The sequence below is a fragment of the Euprymna scolopes genome, chromosome 38 (genome assembly GCF_053919585.1).
Source record: "Euprymna scolopes isolate OS-2025 chromosome 38, ASM5391958v1, whole genome shotgun sequence".
Taxonomy (NCBI): Eukaryota; Metazoa; Mollusca; class Cephalopoda; order Sepiida; family Sepiolidae; genus Euprymna; species Euprymna scolopes.
In genome coordinates this window covers 4,540,281-4,564,387 of record NC_136519.1, presented here as the reverse complement: position 1 = coordinate 4,564,387, position 24,107 = coordinate 4,540,281, and the positions used below count along the sequence as shown (strand labels likewise).

Below are 24,107 nucleotides of genomic sequence, written 5' to 3'. Positions count from 1 at the left end.
AATCAACCATATTTTCAATCAAATAGATTGCCTGCACAGGAGACTACACGCGCTGTACAAGGACGAATCTTCATGTACCTTTTCAATAACTAAGTTCACAATACATTGTAGTAAACATTGCACTGCAGAGAACATACTGTTCATTTTATAAACACACTTTTATATATAATGGCTTTAATTAAAAATCAAGTGTCATTCTTCAATTGTGTTCTTAACAGAAACATTTCAATGCGCCCCTGTTATGTCAAAGAACCTACTGTTGATTTTATATGTTGTACGTGATATTTGACTGTGTGCGTATGCAGTCAGCACCAACCCTATTCAGGGTTTAACCGGCTTCCTGCGAAGGAGGAAATTTCACGGGAGTATGAAATTCACAGCGGGCCCCAGTCGCATGTATATCCCCGTTAGGAGAGATGACGACGTTAGGTTTTTGCAACTCTTGCAAGGGAGGTGTCAACGTCCTCCTACATACAGCACCTGCACTTCCCAAATTGGTCACCCATTTTAGTAATGACCAGGCTCAACGTTGCTTAACTTCGGTGATCTGACTGGAACCGGTGTGTCAACGTGATTATGCCGTATACGATATTTAGCTGTGTAAGGTGTTAACTTTGGTCAAAATCGCCTGTTCTTTCTTTCATCGAATTATTTCGATTATTGATTCTCGTTTATCGATACTTATGGAATACATTCTGGGACAACACCCATCTAAAAACTCTTTCAGACACATGAAGTACATTGGTGTGAACTTCCATAAAAATCGACAAAGCCATTTTCAAGTCTATAGGAAATGAAATCACAGACACACAGGCACAAAGATACACAAAATTCTTTTTATATAATAGTAAAGATATCCATGTATCCGATCAAATCTGTCGCTATGTTTGTTTGCGTGCAACCGTATTATTTACATGGCCTGACCAGTCGTCAGCCAATTTAAATCGTGATCTTTGTATATTATAGAATTAATTAGTTCTGGGATGTATATACACCAAATTGTCAAAGACCAAAGTTATAACACAAAGTAAAACTAAAAATTTTGCCAATAATTCAGTTTAGTTCATCTGGGAAGATTCGCTACTTGGCCCGCATTGTAATAAAAGAAGGACGACATCTTATTTTATATCTAGACTTTGACTTTTAACTTTGAATAGTAACTTTATTTCGGCCAAATTTATCATATTAACAAAATTTTAATATGCGTTGTTCCGAGGAAGTAGACTGTCTCACCATCGGCTTTGTTTAATTATGAGTTGTAACCTATGTAAGAACACTCCCAGACATATGAAGTATATTTGTGTGTAATTTAAAAAAATCACCCCAGTCGTTTCGGCGTTTATAAGAAACGAAATCACAGACACACAAATTGCCCTTTATATATAAGTAGATTTGGCATTAAGATTATAGTTAATATATATATATATATATATATATATATATATGAGTTGATAAAGAGAAAAATAAGAGTATAAAAACTATATAGTGATATATATATATAGATTTATTCATTTATTAATTAAGGGTGTGCATTAATTAGGGGTGTGGTATAAGTGGGGATTCTTTATACCTTGGTATAAGCTCCAAAACATTTTGTTGAGCTTTGTATTATCCCGATATGTATCCTCTTAAATAATTGATTTTATTCTCTTCCTTAACTCCCCTATATATATGTACACACACACACACACACACACACACACACACACACACACACACACACACACACACACACACACACACACAATTTACAATTAAATTTATTATTCAACAAAATACTCTTGCAAACAATTTTCAAAGTCCTTATTTCGAGGAGCTTCAAAATATTCTGTTCTATCTATTCTTCTCATCAGAGGACAGAAAGAAATCAGCAAATTATACTTGTAGCTGGCTAAAATATGTTGTCAACATTTCTTTACACGTTTCTTAACGAACATGAACATTTTGAAATTTATGGCTATCATAAATTGTAGTTTATTCTAATGACTCAACCATCAAATTCTGCCATTGCTACAATTATAATTTGCGGATTTCTTTCTGTCCTCTGACAAAAAGGATAGAAAGAACAGCATTCTTTGAAATTCAGCGAAATAAAAATTTTGAAAATTGTTTTCAGATGTATTCTGTCGAATAATAAATTGAATTGTAAATTTTAATTTGTTTTCTCTTATAACAAGCTCTGCTCTCTATTGTGTTTGTATTGAGCTTTTTATTTGGTTGGGATTAAAATATCAATATATAAATACTGATATATATATATATATATATATATATATATATATATATATATATATCAGATTGAAGTTTATCCTAGCTTGTATCATGTAAACTCCTCATTCACTTTGCCTTTATATATATATATATATATATATATATATATATATATATATATATATATATGTGTGTGTGTGTGTGTGTGTGTATACGTATATATTCATATATATATGTAGAAAAAATACATATAAAAAGATATATAGAAATATATATATATATATATTAGAAAGATATATATACATACAGAAATATATATATATACACACATATGTATATGTATATATATATATATGCATATATATATATGTGTAAATAGATGGATAGATAGATATTGTATATATACCGCCTCTGAAAATTTTCTTAAACAGTACTCGATTGAACATAGAACTATATATAAAATATGGACATGTGTCATCAGATGAAATTGATAACCGATGCTGGTTGAAATCGACGTTCTTAATATGTTATTTATCATGACAAGTGTAAATAATCTGACCTAGCAGCAGCAAATCAACGCTAAGATGTCGATTATGAAATATGTTTAATGAGACGGACATAATTTCCAACTTTATTTATTTCCCCAAGTAATTAAATAGAAACACCTTTTACATGGATTAAAAAAAAGCACCAGAAATGAATCAACAAAGACTTTGCTTGTTTATCTCTGCTCTACTCTCATTTTCATAACTTTACTAAGTTTATATTTATGGTCGCTTTGTAGAACATTAGTAGATGGCATGAATTTCAATAGTTATACTACTCAAAATTGAACGAAAATTCCATGAACATAGTTTCTTTCTTAGAATTACATCTTCGTGGGACAAAATACCTTGGGACTGCTTCTAATCGGACTATTTGTTTTGAGACCGAAACTTACCTGCGTCATGGACTTTTACAGTACCATATATTACGATGTGAGATAACATTTTCAAGGGGGCAGTGTTGTAATACCTTATAATCAGCAGGAGTACTAGTAATGAACAGTGTGTACGATTATTGGACATCACAGGATAGTAAACTCCACCTACCCTTTAACCTATCATTGCAACATTTTTGGTCAATATATCTTCCTTACACTTTATCCATGTTCCGTGTTTTCCTTACGTGGTTCTAACCTTGGATCCATACCAATATAACATATCCATTTTCAAGTGTAATGTAAACTAGATCTTGTTAAACCGTCCTTTTATGTGATCATATACTATCCAAGTCCCACCATTATTGATCATCATGGAATTGTCTTGCCCTAACCTGAATAACCTGAAGTGGCCTTTGGACATTAATAAGCGACGGCCATTCAAGTAAAAAAAACAAAAAAAAACTAATCGTACACACTATGCGGAAACCAAATCTTTATGCGACGATTTTCAACCACTTGAAAGACATTGGAAAAACAAAATAAACTTGATACATAGGTGCGTCAATAAATAAATGACAACCAAAATGAACGCTTCTTTTACACAACAAAAGCGACCCGTTTTTGGACCGAGCTTTGACTTCAAATTAAAAATCGGATTCTTTATGACAACTGACGACGATCAGCTCCACGACACTCTCCGAAGCCAGAATTGCACAAAAAGTAAGTCATGCTGAGTGTTTGGTGGTCTGCAACCGATTTTATGCATTATTGTTTTTTAATGTAGGCAAAATCAAACGGATGAAATGCATAATAAATTAGTCAACAGAAAAAGCCCAATTCTCTTCCATGACAATGCCCGACCGCACGTTGCTAAACCGACTCCGTAGAAGTTAAACGAATTGGGCTACAAAAATCTGTCCCATCTGCCATATTCTCCTGCCCTCAAACCTAACGACTACCACTTTTACAAGCATCTCAACCAATTTTTGCATGAGAAATACTTTTAAAGGCTAAGCGATATAAAAAAAAATGTCTTCAGTGATTTCATCGCCACCAGAACGCAAGATTTGTTTACATTACTGGTATAAACACATTCGTTTTTCGTTTGAAAAAAATTGTGTTGGTTTTGATGGCGTTTATTGTAATCAATAAATATTTCTTTTGACACGAGATATGTTAATCTGAATTTAAAAGTTTAAAACCGTATGGAATTTCCAGTCAACGTGATAGATACTAAGTTTGGAAAATATATATCACAATTAAGCTACACAGAATTCTCCACGCTTCATCCTCATGCAGAGCTGTCAGGCTATTGGCGAATCCCCACGAGAATGAAACGCATAAATTTTGTGTAGGTTAATTGCTACATATATTTCCAACGCTTAAAAAAAAAACATTTACCACCGAGCTTTATTTATGTACAGAGCAATGTTGATGTAAATACTGAAAATATTTACAAAAATATTACGTACATCCATAAACCAATGATATATATATATATTTGTATATATATATATTCATATACTTATATATATATATATATATATAATTATATATATATATTTGTATATATATATATATATATATATAATTAATTTTGATTCATAAACCCTTAGATATTTACATTACATTTACGATTTACAATGATAAGTTTGTTTAATTAGTACATCTTACATGTTTTCATTTAATAGCGGAAGACAACCAAACAACTACCCGGAGAAAAATGTGTTTTTCCTAAAAGAACTGTTAGAAAGTTTTTGTTTTGTAAAATAAAATGGTTTTTAATAAGAAAGAATGAAACGAAGGCATGTAAACTTGCAAAAATATTAATTATATTAAAAAACACATTAGCACACCCATCCCAAAATTATTTAAATTCCAACACATGTAGAAAAACGTTTTACGAGGACATATTTGATTTCAAAAAGAAAGGAGACACACACACAAACACACACACACACACACACACACACACACACATATATATATATATATATATATATATAAATTTATTTAACGGGCTGAGAATGTTATGATAGAAACCATATATATATATATATATATATATATATATATATATATATATATACTAGCAAAAGTACACGTCGTTGACTGGGTTCAAAAACAGCCAACAGAAAATGGACTCTGATTTATGAAAGTATGGTAGGTTATGAAAAGGAAGGGTTGTAAAGAGATAGCTTCGAATTTGGGGGTATCAAAACCAAAGCAAAATATGATGAAAATAAAAATAAAATAGATAAGCCCCATAATTTATTATACTATACCTGTTCACACTGAAACACTTATCACAATATTCTGTGGATCTATATTAAAAAACTGATATAATGGACTGATCCAACACCCCTCAAATGAATGGACTGTTACGTCTATAAAAATACAAGCAAACTCTCCTCACGTGGGAGACAGAATTTAGTACTAAGCTGTCAATGGACGCTTAGAAATGTGTGTACCTTTTTTACCTAAATAAACCCTTTCTGTACAACCCCAGTAATGACTTGTTATTCATATAATCTACGATATAACAACTGGCGACGAAGAATTCGAACGAAACTCACTAAAAAACAAAGCGAAGGAATAAGCACACAAGAAGATTAACGAGCAGAAAACAAAAGAAATCCAAAGAAGGAAGAAGAAGAAAAAAACTTCGACAGAGCCAACATTTACAAAGTAAGTGTTTCAGTCTGTTACGGTCCTAAAAAAAAAGAGAAATTGACATTTTGAAGCGAACATATTTTTTGAAAAGAACATTTAAAAAAAAAAGAAATGTCCATTTCAAGTTTTATTCGGCTAGAAGTATTTTTTTTTCTCTTCGGAAGGACATTGTGCTTTTAATTCATTGAATTTATAGGACATTTGAGTTAATCTTTTGTATAATTGTGTGGTTTTGTAAAATAAATTTTTTTTTAACATGGAGCAATTAGCGGAATTCACTAGAACTATGCAATCGGCATTGTTTGTACAACAAAAGCAAATGGAATTACTTCAGCAACAACAATTGAAGCAAAGCGAAATACTACAGAGTATTTTAACGCAGCAGAAAGACTGTCGTTTCATACCTGAAGGAATAGCAAATTCTTTATCCGAATTTGTATACGAGCCGACAAATGGGTTAACTTTTCCGGCATATTTTCGGAGATACGAAAATATTTTTGCTAAGAGATGTCAGTCTTGGACAGACGAAGAGAAGATTATCCTTCTTCTTCAAAAAGTTGGATCTCATTTAAATACAAAGTATACGAATTTTATCCTGCCAAAGAAACCTGAAGAGATTTCTTTTAGTGAAACAATGAAAATATTGTCAAACATTTTCAGTGAATGCTCATTGTGAATTCTTTAAATTAAAAGACCTCAAAGAGGATATGTTTAAAAGTCTAATCTTTGTGCAAGGTTTAACAACCTCTAAAGATGAGGATATTCGTTCAAGGATATTATCCATTATGAACCAAGACACAGAAATAACGTTACAAAAAGTTACGGAAGAGTGTCAGAAACTGCTAAATTTAAAGCAGAACAATACAAGCATCGAAGGAAAAAATTTTTAAGAAAAAAATATGGAAAAAAAAATGGAAACGGTGATGAAATGTGCACACGAAAAATCCTGTAAGACATGTGGGGGAAAAAAACCACTTCACTAAAGATTGTTACTTTAAATACAAAATATGTAACAAATGTAATAAAAAAGGCCATAAATCAACGGTATGCAGGAAAGGAAAATACCGAAAAGCAGAAATAAAGACCATTGGTTCTAAAAATGAGTCTAGGTGTGATAAAAGAAAATATATTAAAATTAAAATTAATGGCTGTAATGTGAACTGTCTTCTAGATACGGGAAGCGGCATAAGTATAATTGACGAAGTAACTTGGAAGAAAATTGGGTTTCCAAAGTTACAAAATACAAAAAGAATTGCCAGAAGTGTGTCTGGAAATAAACTAAAATTTAAGGGTGAATTTTTTACCAATGTGTCTCTGAAGGAGAATGCTGTGAAAACCAAGTTATATGTCGTACCGGGGAAAAATTCTAATTTGTTCGGTATAGACTTAATGATTCTTTTTAATTTATGGGGAAAACCCATCAGCTCATTTTGAAATAAAGTAAGTCTGGAAGGTTTAGAAAAGTCTAAACTACCAGGAAAGTTTATTGACGAAATAAAAAAAGACTTTAAAGAGGTATTCTCTGAAGGTTTGGGTTGCTGCACGAAAACGGAGGTGAAATTTGAACTAAAGGACGAAGCTAAACCAGTTTTCAAACCCAAAAGAAAGGTTCCATATTCAGCATTAGAAACTATAGAGAAAGAATTAAAGAGACTTCAAGATATTGGAGTAATAGAAATAGTGGACTACTCTGAATGGGCTTCACCCACGGTTTACGTTAAGAAGAAAAATAATAAAATCAGAGTATGCGCGGACTTTTCGACAGGTCTAAATAATTGTCTCAAGGAGCATAACTACCCGCTTCCTACCCCAGAGGAAATTTTTTCGAAGTTAAGCGGAGGAAAATTTTTTACAAAAATTGATTTGTCTGAAGCGTATTGGTAAGTAAAAGTCCAGGAAGATTGTGCTAAGTACCTGACATTAAATACCCATAAAGGACTATTTTCACTAAAACGTTTGCCTTTTGGTTTAAAAGCAGCCCCAAATTTGTTCCAGCAAATTATGGATACAATGCTAGCAGGTTTGGATTTTGCTATGGCTTATCTAGATGACATTCTTATAAGAAGTAAAAATGTGGAAGAGCATAAAATCAACATTGGCAAAGTATTCGAGAGAATATCAAACTATGGATTGAAAGTGGCTCTCGAAACATGTAATTTTGGGATGGACAAAATTGAATATTTGGGACAAGTGATTGATCGAAATGGTAGAAAACCTAATCCTAATAGGACTGAAGCAATCAAAAACATGCCTAGACCAGAAAATATAGTGCAGCTACAGTCATTTTGGGGACTAGCAAATTATTATAATTCTTATATCCCAAAGATGCATGAACTAAGAGCACCTTTAAACGAATTATTGAAAAAGAATAAAAAATGGCTCGGACAAAAGAATGTGATGAAGCATTCCTAAAGATTAAAAAATGTCTGTTATCGGATTTAGCACTAGCTCACTACGATCCGAAAAAAAGAATTAATTGTAGCAGCAGATGCGAGCGAATACGGTTTAGGTGCTGTGCTACTACACAGACTCAAAGATGGATCGACTAAACCAATTATTCATGCCTCAAGGGTTTTGCTACCCGCAGAAAAAAATTATAGTCAGATAGAAAAAGAAGGTCTGGCAATTGTATACGCCATGAGGAAATTTCATAGGTTCATCCATGGAAGATTTTTTATATTGGAAACGGACCACAAACCTTTGTTATCGATTTTTGTTTCCAAAAAAGGAGTTCCTACTCATACGGCTAATAGGTTACAAAGATGGAGCATGATTCTGTTAAACTACAATTTTAAAATGAAACACCTAGCATCCAGCAAAATTGCACACGCAGATGGTTTGTCCAGGTTGATCCCAAATAAAACTGAATTACTTGAAGAAACTGTTATATCTGCACTAAAAGAAGAAAATGAACTAACAGATATATTAATAAATACTGTTAGGGAACTTCCGGTAACACTTGAGGAAATAAAGAAAGCAGCAAGAACAGATGAATACATTATCGATAAAAAAACAAGTGGGACAAAAAGAAAAGAAGAGGAAAGGATTAACAGTTTTTCCATTTTCAAAGTGCGATGAAACTCTAATGTACGCAGATAGAGTGGTAATACCTCAAGTATTACAGAAGAGAATTTTAAAAGAATTCCACATGGGACATCCTGGAATCTCCAGAATGAAAGCACTAATGAGAGCATATACGTACTGGCCTGGAATGGATCAGGACATAGAAAAAATGATAAAATTATGTAAGGGTTGCCAACTAGCAGCAAAAGCGCCGCCCATTAAGACGCAACCTTGGCCTAAAACAGATATACCATGGACGCGGATCCATATAGATTACGCAGGACCTCTAAAAGGATATTATTACCTGGTAATAGTAGATAGCATGTCGAAATGGCCAGAAATTTTTAAATTCAAACATCCTACAGCGGCAAACACAATAAAGGCGTTGGACGATGTATTTGGGTGTTTTGGCGTACCAAAAACAATTGTTAGTGATAATGGCACCATGTTCAAAGGTCAAGAATTTAAGATCTACTGTGAGTCACTGGCCATAGAGCATATCACAACACCAACTTTTGGCCCTTGATCTAACGGACAAGCTGAAAGATTTGTCGATACTTTTAAACGAGCGTTAAAAAAGAACGATAACATTGACACTGAAGAAAAAAGTCTTCAGAAATTTTTAGCAGTGTACAGGATAACGCCTAATCCGAATACAAATGCAAATTTATCCCCAGCGGAAATAATGTTTGCCAGAAAAGTGTGCTCTGTGTTCGACCGGTTAATTCCGAGTAAAAAAGTAAAAAAAAAAAAAAGTGTAAAAGATAATGTACGCTACAAGATATACAAGGACGGGGATAAAGTTTTTTTTCAACAATTATCGGGCAGGGAAGAGTTTTTGGGAAGAAGGCATAATCTCAAAAAGAATTGGAAGAATGGTCTACATTATAAAAGGTCAGACATTTTCCCACAAAAACATATAAACCAACTCAGACCCCGATATATTGAAATAGTTAAAAACAATGAAGTACCGATGCAAGTACTGTATGACACTTTTCACATAGAGCCTCTAAAAAAGGAAGCGCCAGTAACTGAAAATACAAGTCACTCTCCAAAATCCAAAAATTCGCAAACGCAAATTTTAAGGAGAAGTGAAAGAAAAAGAAAAAGGACTGAATTTTTTGGACAAAGTCAAAAAAGAAAAAAATGGTGAAGCGAAATTCTAGGGAAGAATTTAGCTTGGGAGGAAGGTGATATAATGGACTGATCCAACACCCCTCAAATGAATGGACTGTTACGTCTATAAAAATACAAGCAAACTCTCCTCACGTGGGAGACAGAATTTAGTACTAAGATGTCAATGGACGCTTAGAAATGTGTGTACCTTTTTTACCTAAATAAACCCTTTCTGTACAACCCCAGTAATGACTTGTTATTCATATAATCTACGATATAACAAAAACCTTGTTACAGTTTGTGACATATTTCCATTCTATGCAGGTCAGATGCGAACAAACACCCCATAATTTTATCATACCATATTTCTTCAAACTGAAACAATTATCAAAGTATACTTACGCAGATAGATATGGAAAGTCTTTATTAAAGTCTGTGCCTATTTCCATTCTATGGAGGCCAGGCACGAACGCAGCCCCCAAAATTTTATTATACCATCCCTATTTAAGTTAAAACATACTTATCAAAGTATTCTTATGTACATCTATATCAAAAACACTTGTAAACGTTTTTTTTAATTTTAAATTTTTTTGTTTCCATACTTTGTGGACCAGGCGCGTACGAATACCCTACAATTTTAATGAATCATCATTATGCTAGATCAAACGTACCCATTCCTATGTCTCGATACATATTCTATCATTATATGTGATCAGTTTACTATAATAGTCAACCATATAGGAGCCTATTCGAGACCAGACACACACACAGACGCTCAGCTTTATATATATATATATATATATATATATATATATAACTACTTCATTTACTCACATAAATTTAATATACGAAAGTATAGATTTATGCGTAAACTTTAAGTATTTACTTCCAAAGTACTCAATACGTAGGTAGAGCTAGTTAGTAATTTATAAAATATATATGGCGATTAAGCTACACTGAATATTCCGCGTTTCATCCACTATAGGATTCGTCAGGCTTATGCGCATAAGCCTGACGAATCCTATAGTGGATGAAACGCGGAATTTGCAGTGTAGCTTAATCGCCATATATATTTTATAAATTACTATATATATATATATATATATATATATATATATATATATATATATATATATATAGTTTGGAGGTACATTGAACTTCATAAATTAAAGAACTTATATAAATAAAAAGTCGAAATATAATTAAGAAAGTATATATATATATATATATATATATATATATATATATATATATGTGTGTGTGGGCATGTTTTCTTAAGATGAAATGATATATATAGCCTCTCTTTTGTTTTTGTTCTGTTCACTTTTTATTAATTATTTTTTGTAATCGTTCAAACTATTTTCATGTTTTTTTTATATTTCCTTTCCCATTTCAAATTATATATTTAGATATTCAGTTTTCATTTTTCCCTCGGCCATGGAAGCGTAAACGAGTAAAAGCATACTTTTCGTGATGGGAATGTAAAAATATCAATAGAAACTTTTGTTACTGCTTTCCTTTTCACAGATCATTCTGAATTTTTCTTCACACCATCCATATTTGAAGAATTCGCATGCAAAATGCAATGAAAGTCTATTAAATCTAAAGTTCAAACAAAAACTTGTTTTAATTGAAAATAAAAAATATGCTTGTATATTATATATGCAAATATTTATATGCAACACTTTTTGTAGTGATAACGTTGCAATTCTCATAATGGCGTTTATCACGTTTTGATTCAAACTCTGAATTTTTGTACTCAATGTTTAAAGTGTCGACACTATCTGTCTTAAATACCAAAAAAGGTCTCACTAAATGACCCCATTAGAAATTTAATTGAGATTGTAATCTGGATCTGTTCACAGCTTTGGATTCTTTAACCGGATTATCAACCAGTTTTGCTTTGTCTGGATTCATGTATATTATTCTTAATCTACAAATTAAATCGCTTTTTTAAACATTACAATTTCCAAAGTTTTCAACAAGAATTTCTGTAGAAATTCAATACTTGGAATTGCTAGACATAAACACTGGGACGATAAATTTGTCGCCCTAAAGAAAACAACACGACAGTATTTATTTAAAAATCAATCCAGGTAGCTTGATTATGTAGTAGAGCTGGTAGCAGCCTTCAGCCTCAATCACCTCCTCGCTACGGGTCCGGAACTGGAAGCATGTCTTTTCTACAAGCGCTCGCGGGAGCTAGGCGAATACTCAGTGGGTGTCTACAATCAGGCTTGCCTTGGTGTTGTGGGAGATAATGTTGGTGATGTTCTCGACATATGACCAAACGAAATAGTCTAGCTGGTTCAGATCGTGGGAAGAGAGGGGCCGGTGAGAAAGTCGTAGCACTCCTTCTGAAGCCAAGTCAGGGTCTCTTTGGACTTGTGGGCTGGCGCTGAATCCTGCTGTAACACACAGGCTCTGCCACACCCACCTTATAGCACCAGGGGATCACTACACTCTTCATCCAGAGACACTTTTCTGTTGACTTTCATGCTGATCTGGAAGGTGTGAGGTGTCATAATGGGACATGATGTGGCCTTTCTTTGAAATCACACCAAAACACATAAATGTGTGTCGTCCGATGCGTTCAACTGTACCATCAAGCGTTTAACCGTCCAGATTTGCATTTTGAGGGTGTTTGCAATGGTCCTGTTGCCATAGCTTGGATCGGTAGAAAGTATGAGTTGTACAGCAGCACATCTCCGATCTCGCTCATTTAACATTGTGTTACTTTCAGACATGATAAAAGACTCCTATCACTCTATAATTGGCCTACTAGTAAGTAGTCTGCAACAAAAACAGAAAACCAGTTTTCATCAAACAGAAATGGAATCATGTCGTCTTTTCTAGTGCTACAATTTTATCGTTCCACTTTGTACTTGAAACTCTATATATTCATTGTTTTTGCACAATAAAGTGTGTACATTTTTTATTTATATCATTTTATCCTTTCCTATATGCCTATATACATTTGTTTTGCATTTTTACCCCAAGTAAAGCACAGTGCACTTTAGTGTAAGCAGCTACTATCTTAGACAACTTGCAGGGATATTATGTAGGGAGTGGAGCAGTAAGATATTTGTTTACATGACCCTTGATCTTCTGCATGTCAGTACAGTTAGGAAGCAGAAACCCGAAAGGGAATTTCAAAGTCTAACAGTCCTAAGGAAGAAGTTATTAGAGTAGAAGGCTTTCTGAAATCTGGGATCTCTACTGTGAAGGGGTGGAATTTTGCTGCTTTTCAGGTTTGTCGGGTGTATTTACGTCGAGGGGGTACAAGAGCTTGTAGTTCGTCGGAGCACCTTCCATTAAAATACTTGTAAAACAGGCAAAGGAATGCAATATTTCGTCGATGGGACAGAGGATGAAGCCTAGCTGACAGTACGGGACCTATAAGTTTGGGGACTCTCTTTTTTATACTCACTAAGCGCAAAATGTGGCCACGATACGCCATACAATGATGAATGCTGGCCTTGTAGAGGTACTCAGGCGTAAGTAACTTTCTAACAGCCTTGGCATTGTCCTCGATGTAGTTGTACCAACTGATGTTCTCTTTGAAATTTAAGCCTAGAAGTTCGAACAAAGTACATTTAGGAAATGTATCATTAGTATACATATATAATTATAAAGATTTTTGTTTTAAAATAATCTTAGCTTAGACAATTGGAAAACAAGATTTGTATACATAATTTTTTTATACCTAGTCTTCTATTTACACTCGTTATAAACATAATATTTACCACTCTTGTGTTACTTGCTCTCTCTGATTTATATGGCATTTTCTATCTCCACTGGAGACTCGCCTCACTATAACCATACGTGATGAATAGTAAAATAAAAATACTAAACAAATAAGTCTTGCTTTGACAGGGCACTGTACAAATAAATAAAATGGCGATGGCTGTCAAAATGTGGTTTGAAGATTAGGACAGAAGCCCTAATATGTGCCGTACATTATGTCATTTATGACATTGATAAAATTGTTGAAAGTCTCCTAATAGAATGTACAACCCCTCGTCAAAAGAATACAATAGGCGTCATGACAATGTTTGTCTATTTGGAGGTATGTAAGAAAATAGAATACAGCGGGAAATTATATGAGCATGTTCTAGACGGGATGGTGGAGAGTGATAATGTGAAATTATTGTTGTATATATATGCATGTAAAAAAATTGATTGAAGCAAGGAGATCAGTTTTATTTTTGTTAAAATAAAAAAGAATTACGGGGCAATAATAATCGTTGAGATAGCAGTGTCAGCTTGTGTGAACGTGGATGAAAAAAATCAGAAGTTGAAAAATACCAAAACTTAAAAAAGGACATAAAAATTGTGGAAGCTGAAGAAGATAGAATTTGTGCCTGTTGTAGTGAGAGCCGGGGGGGGGTGACGAAAGGATTTTGCACTTGGATTAAGAAAATTGGGATCCATTGCAATCTTAGAAGACTACTTTAGTGAGAACTGCCAAAAGCCTGACAAATGCACTGGAGGCCTGAGAAAAGATAATGATAGCCTATAGCTATTTGTTATAGCACGTCTATCAGCATGAAATTGGCAATAGCAACAACCATACACAAAAATGTGACAACAGAAATACTACTACTACTACTACTACTAATAATAATAATAACAATAAGTGATGGTAAATTATGAAAGTTAAGAATCAAATAAAACATACATTGTTCGTTTTAAATAGGATTCAAACAGTAGAAGGCAATCGACATCAGCAAAAAGAAATTAGCAAGTAACTATGTTTTCGTTCAACACGCAGATACGAAGACACGCCTGCTTTTATTTACACTCTGAGGCGAAGAGAGAGAGAGAGAGAGAGAGAGAGAGAGAGAGAGAGAATACACGTAATCACAACTTTATATAGTAACGAGAAAAACAAACTCTAATTTACTCCAAATATTTTGTCACTGAAAAATAAGCATGAATCTGAAGCCGTCGAAAAGGAGACAACTCTTACAACATTCACATGATCTCAATTAAAATCCCTTTATACATTGATAAATTCTTACTATAACAACAACATTCGATGCCTCCGTCCAGTCTCGACAGAAAAAAAGATACCCTTTATAGGGACAGTTTCGCGTGCAACTGTGAGGCAAAAGTTGCGCAATCTCCAATCATACCTTTACCGAATCGGCAATGTGTGAGTCCAGTGGTAAGGAGAGATTCAGGACGACTGGAGACAATTCCGAGATAAGCGGAGAGCACATACAGTCCAAAATGGTCACCCATTTTAGTACTGACCAGGCTCAACGTTCATTAACTTTGGTGATCCAGCGTGAACCGGTGTGTCAACGTAATTATGCCGTACAACAACAACAACAATAATAATAATAATAATAATAATAATAATAATAATAAAAATAATAATAATAATAATAATAATAATAATAATAATAATAATAAGAAAAAGAATAAGAATAAGAAACCCGTCTACTTAACGAGTGTAATGTGGACAGTGACCATAGGGAGGTTTATTGCCATTCATATGCGGGGGTGGTGGTGCGAACAAGTAATCAATGGCAAGCGGTTGTTGTGATAACGCATTTTCATTTGAAAAGGTAATTAAAAAGATGATTACTGGAGATCTGAGGAGACTTGTTGTCACATAGACACCAGAGAATATAACCGATTGTTGTCAGTAAGTAGTCATTGTTGATGATCTGTGTGAGACCTCCCAGCTAGTAAATTATAATATTTTATTCATTTTAATATTGCCTCGTTTTTGTTTTAAATATTCATTCATATGTGACGCTTCCAAAGATATTTCTTTCTTAAGACAAATGTCCTTATTAAGACAAATTTCCTTATTAAGACACGTGCATCCAAGCACAACACATCGTCCAAGCTTGCTGACAGTTTATTTTATCAAGGAGGCTTCTCCCGAGATTAATACTAACAAAATGAAGTATAACATTCAAAAAAGTTTAAACAGTAATAAAAATAAAATATTAAATTCATTTTAAAATTGCAACATTTTTTGGTTGCGATTTATATTATATATATATATATATATATATATATATATATATATATATATATATATATGAAATAAAATGGAGGTGGAAGGACTTGGATACTCAATTTTATTTCATATCGTCGGATTTAATATATATAATGTATATATTTGATCGGTTAATATGTTTAGTTCTAGGGGTTGGATCTTTAGACTATCGACATGTAAATGGGTGCATAAATAGCATATATTTATTCATCTTTGTGGAGTGCTCAGTTAATTTAGTTCCTGGTTGGAGTGTTAAGTTATCATTCGGGGTTAATTATGTGGTTAATTTCCTAATGTAACACTGTTTTTCGATAATAATTCCTGTAGCTCCATATCAACATTCAAATTAAAGTTAAACATTTTCGGATGTATAATTATTAAATATGTAAAGTGCGTAATATAATTGTTGACAAAATGTGTTGCTAGGGGATGGTCCTTACCTAAAAATTAGAGAAGTTGCTTTATGTAAGCGTCTTCTCCCATGATTAGGTGAGTGTCGTTATTAATTAAGAGTGTGTTCGTTAATAATAATGAGTATAGTTATTAATTAGTGGTGTATCGGGATCAGTTTGTATCCAATTTCCTTTGAATTTGGTTTATTTATTAATTAATTAATTAAAATATTGGGAGTGAGGGGGTTATAAGTTTATGGTGACTACTATGGAGGGAGGAGCTATTAGATTTTATATTAATAATTTTTTTAAAGCGTAGCTACCAAAGTGTTTGCAGTTTAAAGCTGATTCAACTTTTACATTTAATAATTTATCCTGGTCCTAAAAACTAAGAATAAACCTAGACCCCCATCTTCCAACGTAGACCCCTACTACCAGGTCTCTTTCTCCAACATCAGGGGTCTACGTTCCAATCTTCCAGAGGTTGAAACCCAATTACAGGAGACGAAACCGAACATATTATTTCTAAGCGAAACTGGAATAGGGCCGACCACTTCCCTAGATGAGTTCATAATTAACGGATACTCTAACTTAACCGCTAAATCTGACCCCCAAGATCGCCATGGGCATGGAATATGTGCCTACATTAAAGATGGCTTCCCGTGTGGCAGGGATATCTCTAGAAAAGATCCTAATTTACCCTATATGTGCTTCCGGGTCGCACTTGCTAACATCACTGCATTTATATTTGCCCTCTATCGGCCCCAAACAGCGCAGTTACTATCTTTAAGAGCATATCTGAGAAAATAGACCACATCCTGTCTGCACATCCCTCGGCTAACATCCACATCTGTGGTGACTTCAACGTCCATAACGTGGAATGGGTGATCCATTCAAATAAGACAGACGATGAGGGGAGGTTCTGTCATGATTTTGCCATTGCTTATGACCTCACTCAGATTGTTCGCGAACCCATCCGTGTGCCCGATATACCCAGTCAATATGCAAGCCCCCTGGACCTTTTTCTCTCAACTTTCCCTGAGCTATGTTCATGTTCCGTTCATTCTCCTCTAGGATCCTTCGACCACTCCGTTGTATCAGTTAAGATAAAAACGAAATGTAATAAGACCCCATACGTACCCCTCCACCGTACTGTATACCGATACTCTATGGCTGACTGGGATAGCTTCCGTACATTCATATCTGATTTACCTCTGCACTCCATGTTTAAAAAGGAAGTGTCCTCTATAGTATCAGATCTGACCGAATGGTTAATTGTAGGCATAGACCAATTCATACCATCTAAAAAATTTCAACAAAAACCTAACAGCCAGCCATTGTTCTCCCCAGAATGTGCTGCTGCCATCGCGCACAGAAATCACTTTTTCCATAGCTACCAACGTAATAGATGCACCGAGACTAAAGCTGCTTTCAGGACTGTCAGCAACCACTGTAAAAGAGTAATAAAAATGCAAGGGAGCTATATGCCCAGTCTGTTAAATCCAAATAGCTGATCAGCGGCTTGGTTCCCACCAGTTCTGGCAAATAACAAATAGGATCCTGAACAGAAGTGTGCGTTCTATCCCAACCATTATCAATGGACCTGAGGTCATCTCGTCAGCATCAGACAAGGCCAAACTATTTGCAAAGGACTTTGCAGCTAATTCTACCCTATGCGACGAAGGCCATCCATTCCCCATATTTCCTCCTATAACACAGAACACGCTAGGTAACATACAAATATCTGTGAATGAGGTCGCCAAGCTAATCAAGAACCTTGATTCCAGTAAAGCAACTGGCCCTGACGGCATCCCAATTATAGTGTTAAAAAAGCTTCAATCAGAACTTGCTCTCATACTTACGAAATTGTTTAAGCGTTGCCTTAAGGAGAAGTGCTTTCCAACACCCTGGAAAACCTCATCAGTATGCCCTGTATTTAAGAATTCAGGTGATAAGTCATCTCCTTCTCAGTACAGAACAATAAGTCTCCTGTGTGTCATGACTAAGTTGCTGGAATCCATATTAAATAGAGAAATAATCAACCACCTCAGCAGAAATAACCTTCTTAGTGACACACAATATGGTTTCCGCTCTGCAAGATCTACCGCAGATGTGCTAACGGTTATATCTCATAGGATTAGTGAATCTTTTGACAAAGGCTTCCTTTCTAGGGCAATTGCTCTTGACATATCAAAGGCCTTCGACAAGGTATGGCATAAGGGTCTACTTCACAAGATTTCCAGCTACGGTATAACGGGAAATGTTTTCTCAATCATTAAATCATTTCTCTCCAATAGGCTCATAAGATTAGTGGTAGATGGACAAAAATCAGAAGCCTGCAGTATTAATGCTGGAGTCCCTCAGGGGTTCATCCTAGGCCCAACTCTTTTCCTGATCTACATCAATGATCTCCCTAAACACATACTTAAATCATTCGTTGACATCTATGCTGATGACACGACCATCTACGGCAACACATCAACGGCTGTAAATGACAAAGTTCTCTCTGATTCTCTCTCCTCTGATCTCGAACGTGTGGTTCAGTGAGGAAAGACGTGGCTGGTTACCTTTAATAGATCTAAAACCAAACTCCTATCTTTACATCATTAACGCTCTCATCCCCATCTGGCATCAATTGAAATGGATGGCTCTCGTCTAGGAGAAGCCCCATGTTTTGACAAGTTTCTGAGCTTGACCTTCACCCCTGATCTGAAATGGAACACGTACATCAAGTCTGTTGCCAAGGTCGCTGGAAAGATGGTGGGATCCTTCTACCGCTCCAGAAGATATATCACGACTGATTGAATTCTCTCTATATAAAAGCCAAGTACGCCCAAGGCTAGAATACTGCTGGCATATCTGACAGAGTACAAAATAGACTTCGTGGCTTAGTGGGGGATGCCCTTTTCTCTTCCCTGCAACCTCTCTCCCACAGAAGAGACGTTGCGAGCCTATCTTTGTTTTATCGTTATTTCCATGGCAGGTGATCGTCTGAGCTCCAATCTGTAGTTTCCCCTCGCTAATCTTTACGAAAAACACCCGTCTAGCTGAAACCACTGTAAAAAATTTTCCCCACTCTTTATCTGTGCCTAAATCAAAACGTAGATTCCATGAACAAAGCTTCTTTCTTAGAACTGCACGCCTGTGGAACTCTGTTCTGTCTGCCTGCTTCCCACCTGACTACAACCTGGATGTCTTCAAGTCCAACGTAAACAAATTCCTGATGAACCGCCCCCTTAAATAGACACCTTTATTAAATCCCCACACTAACGTATTGTACATGCAATAACCCTTATCCCTGAGTGGCTTCCGGGCCTTGATAAGTGGTGATCCCCTTGTAACCCCCCAGATCGTCGGCTGTTTCATCATCCCAGCCTTTGGTGACTGTGCTTTCCCTCCTTTTCTTGTGCCTGTTGCCACACGAGTCCATCCACACACTGGTACACAGGAAGAATACTGATCGCCTCGTGAAGACATTAGGAACTTCAGGAACTGCAGTTTCGCGCATCCATTTCAAAGTCCCTCGCTCCTGTCGAACGTTCAGGCCCAAGACACGGAGGCTATTCTCGTAACGTTCTGGGTCCTTGCACGTCAAACCAAACTCAACCAGTTTAGATGTTACATGTGATGATGACACAATGTCTTCGTTCACATATATGACATCAAGGTACACCAATGTTCAGCGTTAATAATGGTCTTCATTATTTGGGTTGCCACGTTCAGCCGAAGCCTAGTCTGGTAAGGCAGTACCTCTTGCCAGCAAAAACCACCGTCTGAAATGGCCACATTGTTACACTGATTCGGACCTGCAGGTATACTTTTCTTAGATCCAGCAGGGACACATTGGAACCCTGCTGGCGCCACTCTCGTAACTTGCTGGCACAAACGTCAGCATTTGCCGTGAACGCATCAACATACGCGTTCAGTTCACGGTAGTCCATCACTGGCCTCATCTTTGCTTTGTTGTGCTGATCGACCGCCATCAGCAAAATTGGGCGGTTCAAGTTTCTGATAGGAGTAGAGGATTAACCAGCCATCTTTGATCCAATCACAAAATTCCTCTTCGCATGCAGGCCTCATTTGGTCGGGCACTTGGTACTCTGTTATCTCATTTCGCAGTTTGGCTGGTTCTTGGTTTTCCGGCCACTTCCACGCGGCTGTCCAAGCCTTCTGCTGGTCAAATCCAACAATAAAGTCTGGCTGATCAATCTTCAAAGCAGCACACACTGGAACCTTCTCCTGAAACTGTACCGCCCCCATCTGCGTTATGTGAGCATAACCTAGGGCTCTGATGGCGTCATAGCCTAGTAGCAAGTCAAAGCTCAGCGGTTTCTCGAGTACTACCAGCGCTTTGACGTTAGCCGAATTTCCAGTTCTAGTGCAAATGTTCACAGCGCCCACTCCGCAACGTGTCCGCATCGCTCCACTGAGGGTGGTTACTCTAGTAGTCTTCTTCTTCCAAGTGCGGCAGAGGTCCGCGCTCACTATGGTGCGAGAGCACCCCGAGTCGAGGAGTGCTGAGCACAATGTCTCATTGATATAGACCAGAATGGTCGGAAGCGCCTCGTCTAATTTCTGTTTGGGGAAGAGTTCGACGATGGCACTTGTCCCTGACCCCGAACAATCCCAGGCCATATGACCAGTCTCATTACATCGGTAGCAGCGAATAGCTGTCAGTCGCCGCCGGCAGTTCCACGCAATGTGGCCCTGACTATTTCACCTATAACACACGACTTCACCACGCAGGCCGGGCCCTTGGACGGTCTATCTTCACTTGATGTGGGCTGTGCAGCAGTGACTACCGGTTCTCTAATCTCATAAGTATTCTTCATCACGGTCCTGGTCCGGTCTACCAGGTCATTAAGGGACAATGAAGCTATGCTTGAGCTAGACCGCAGGAGTTGCTTTGCTCCGGTTTGGAGGCCTGGCAAAAATGTGCATGGCAAGACCTGCTCAAGCAGCCCACCAAACAACACCGTCAACTTCGTCAGCTCGGCCAAATAAAGGTCGACAGTTTCGCCGGGATGTAAGATTTTTGCCCCAAATTGCTCCCAAGTAGTGGCGGGGTCGATAGTGAACGCCTTGTATAATGCTGCCTTGATTCTTTCATAATCCTTTTTCCTCAGGACTAAGCTGTTGGAATACCGCGAAAGTCCCGCCGGACAGACGTAGAGGAACCACGTGTTCAATGCTTTTCACACTAGACAGCAGGCAATGTAGTTCCACCTTCTCTACCCAGTCAAATACCGTCGAATTCTGGTATAATTTGAGGTCGAACTTGCACCCCATTTATAGGCTTCTTTAATAAAATTACTCCTGATGACGATCACTGATTGAAAGCGCTAGAGAAAAATGGCTGACAAAATTCATTCATCATACACAATTTACAAACTGAAACTAAAAGTGATGCTGGACAGATCAAGGAAATCATCAGAAAAGTAAAGAAAAGAAACTGTCGTATTCAATCAAATTGGCCTCGATATAGTAAATAATTATGTCAGCCCCTTTAAGAAACCCGTTTCTTATTGTTGAACACTTTCAGTTGAATTAAAAGTCAGTCAATTTAGCCTTATGCGCAGATCATCATATAATAATTAAATCACTCTGACAGACATTAAAAAGCATTTAAAAAATAAATGTTTAAAATTCAACAGCATTTCTCGCGGTTAACGGTAGCCGAATGGATTAGATTCTTGCTAATGAAGCCAGGAGTGACTTCTGTCGCCAGGTTCGAATGTTAATCGTGACACCATACATTGATGATTCCCGAAAGGATGAAACACTAGTGTGTGTAGGTATTTAATAATTATTATAGTAAATATATATATATATATATATATATATATATATATATGTGTGTGTGTGTGTGGTGATTTGAAGATTATGAGGGTTTATTGAAGCATGAAAATGATGTTACTTTTTGTATTTAATATTTTTGTTGTTATTTTTTTTTATTTCAAGCGGACCTCCGCTCTTAATCACAAAATGAAAAAGAAAAACCTAAAAAGAAAGATATCAAAAATAACAATAAAAATATTAAATACAAAATGTAACATCTTCTTCATGTATATATATATATATATATATATATATATATATATATACGCGTTCAGACGTGAAACTTGTATGTTTGTAAGTTAAAAAAAAAATTCTTACCAAGCTTTTTGGATGCAAACAGCAATCCCAATTAAGTTGTTTGTCATTGGTTTTCCGACTCCCTACCATGTTAAGAGGGATTCAGCACTGTGTCTGGGATCCTCACCAAGCAAATAAATAAACTCACTTAAACAGAGCGTGGTGATCTGAAGCTGCTCTTGACAAAACTTCATCCTGATGCTGACAGTTTGATTGCAATGCGTTAAGCCTACCCATTCCATTAAGCAGGTTAGTTGTTAACGACTACTCGTTCAGTTTTACAATTTATTTCACGATTAGTTCAAGATATTTGTGATTGAAAAATAGATGTTAACGATTTTACGTTTGTTAATTTCAAATTGTTTGTAATTAAAGAATCAACCAATTTTTATAACATTTAACATTAGCGCCGTTCAAACTTTTGTTAGAAGAGAGGGTCGCTGACATTTTTATCTGATGGAGAAGGGGTTGGTGGCAAAATGTTTGAAAGCAACTGCTTTAGAAGAACGAGATGCAATAAAATGTTGGTTAAAACTTTGAACAAATTCCACAGAAACGTATGGAATGCTTCAGACTGCTTTTTTTAGACCACGTTGCATGAATCGAATATCAGTTTTTTGAGTGACATAAGAGATTAAAGGCAGGAAGAGTGTTTGTGAGGGATGATGAGATGTGTGAGAGGAGGTCAAAACATTATAGTAGATTGGCTAAATAAAAACAATTCTTTGATAAGGACCATCGTGTGGCTATAGAGACAATAATTGCACAGTTTGATGTCAGTGTGGGAACTGTACATACAATTATTCGCGAGGAACTGCAAATGCGAAAAGTTCACAACTTGGACCATCGTCACAGATTATTTTGATCAAGATGGACATCAAGACAGTTCCCCACCTTTCCGTATAGTCCAGACCTTGCTCCTTGTGACTCAAGGAAAACCTTAATGGCTGTCGTTATGAAACAATTAAGAGATGAAAGAGGACTTCCATAGGGCCTTACAGAAGTTGTTGGAATGGCGCAAGAAGTGCATTGCAGCTGGAGGAGATTACTTCGAAGGGGGAATAGAGTTTCATGAGTGTACTATCAATAAGAGTGCACATACGAAAAACGTCTGGAAACTTATTGAAGGCACTTAGTATATATATATATATACATATATATATACATATATATATATATATATGCATATATATACACATATATATAAATACACACACACACACATATATATATATTTATAAATATATATACATACAATTCAAACACGGTACTGTTTGAACATATGGTTTAGTGGCAGTTTTCTTCGTTTAGAACTGCTTTAAAGCTTCACCGCTCACTCATTTTTCGACCAAATTTCAAAAAATTATTACAGTTTATAGATCACATTCTCAACTATATTGTGAAAAAACATTTCAATTTTCTTTACGTAAAACAAAAGTTATGATGAATTTACTGGTGTTCAAAATCGTAAATAAACGTAAGGAGGCAAGCAACGTTTTTTACGACTGGTTTCTATAGTAAACACGTCGCTTCGTGAAAAGAGAGAGAATGACAGAATGATAAGGAGATAATTATG

General features: G+C 35.8%; 1 pseudogene; it reads right to left on the bottom strand.

Annotated features, from left to right (window-relative positions):
• Positions 1 to 468: 468 nt before the first annotated feature.
• Positions 469 to 587, bottom strand: LOC145263517 (5S ribosomal RNA; annotated as a pseudogene).
• Positions 588 to 24,107: the final 23,520 nt, after the last annotated feature.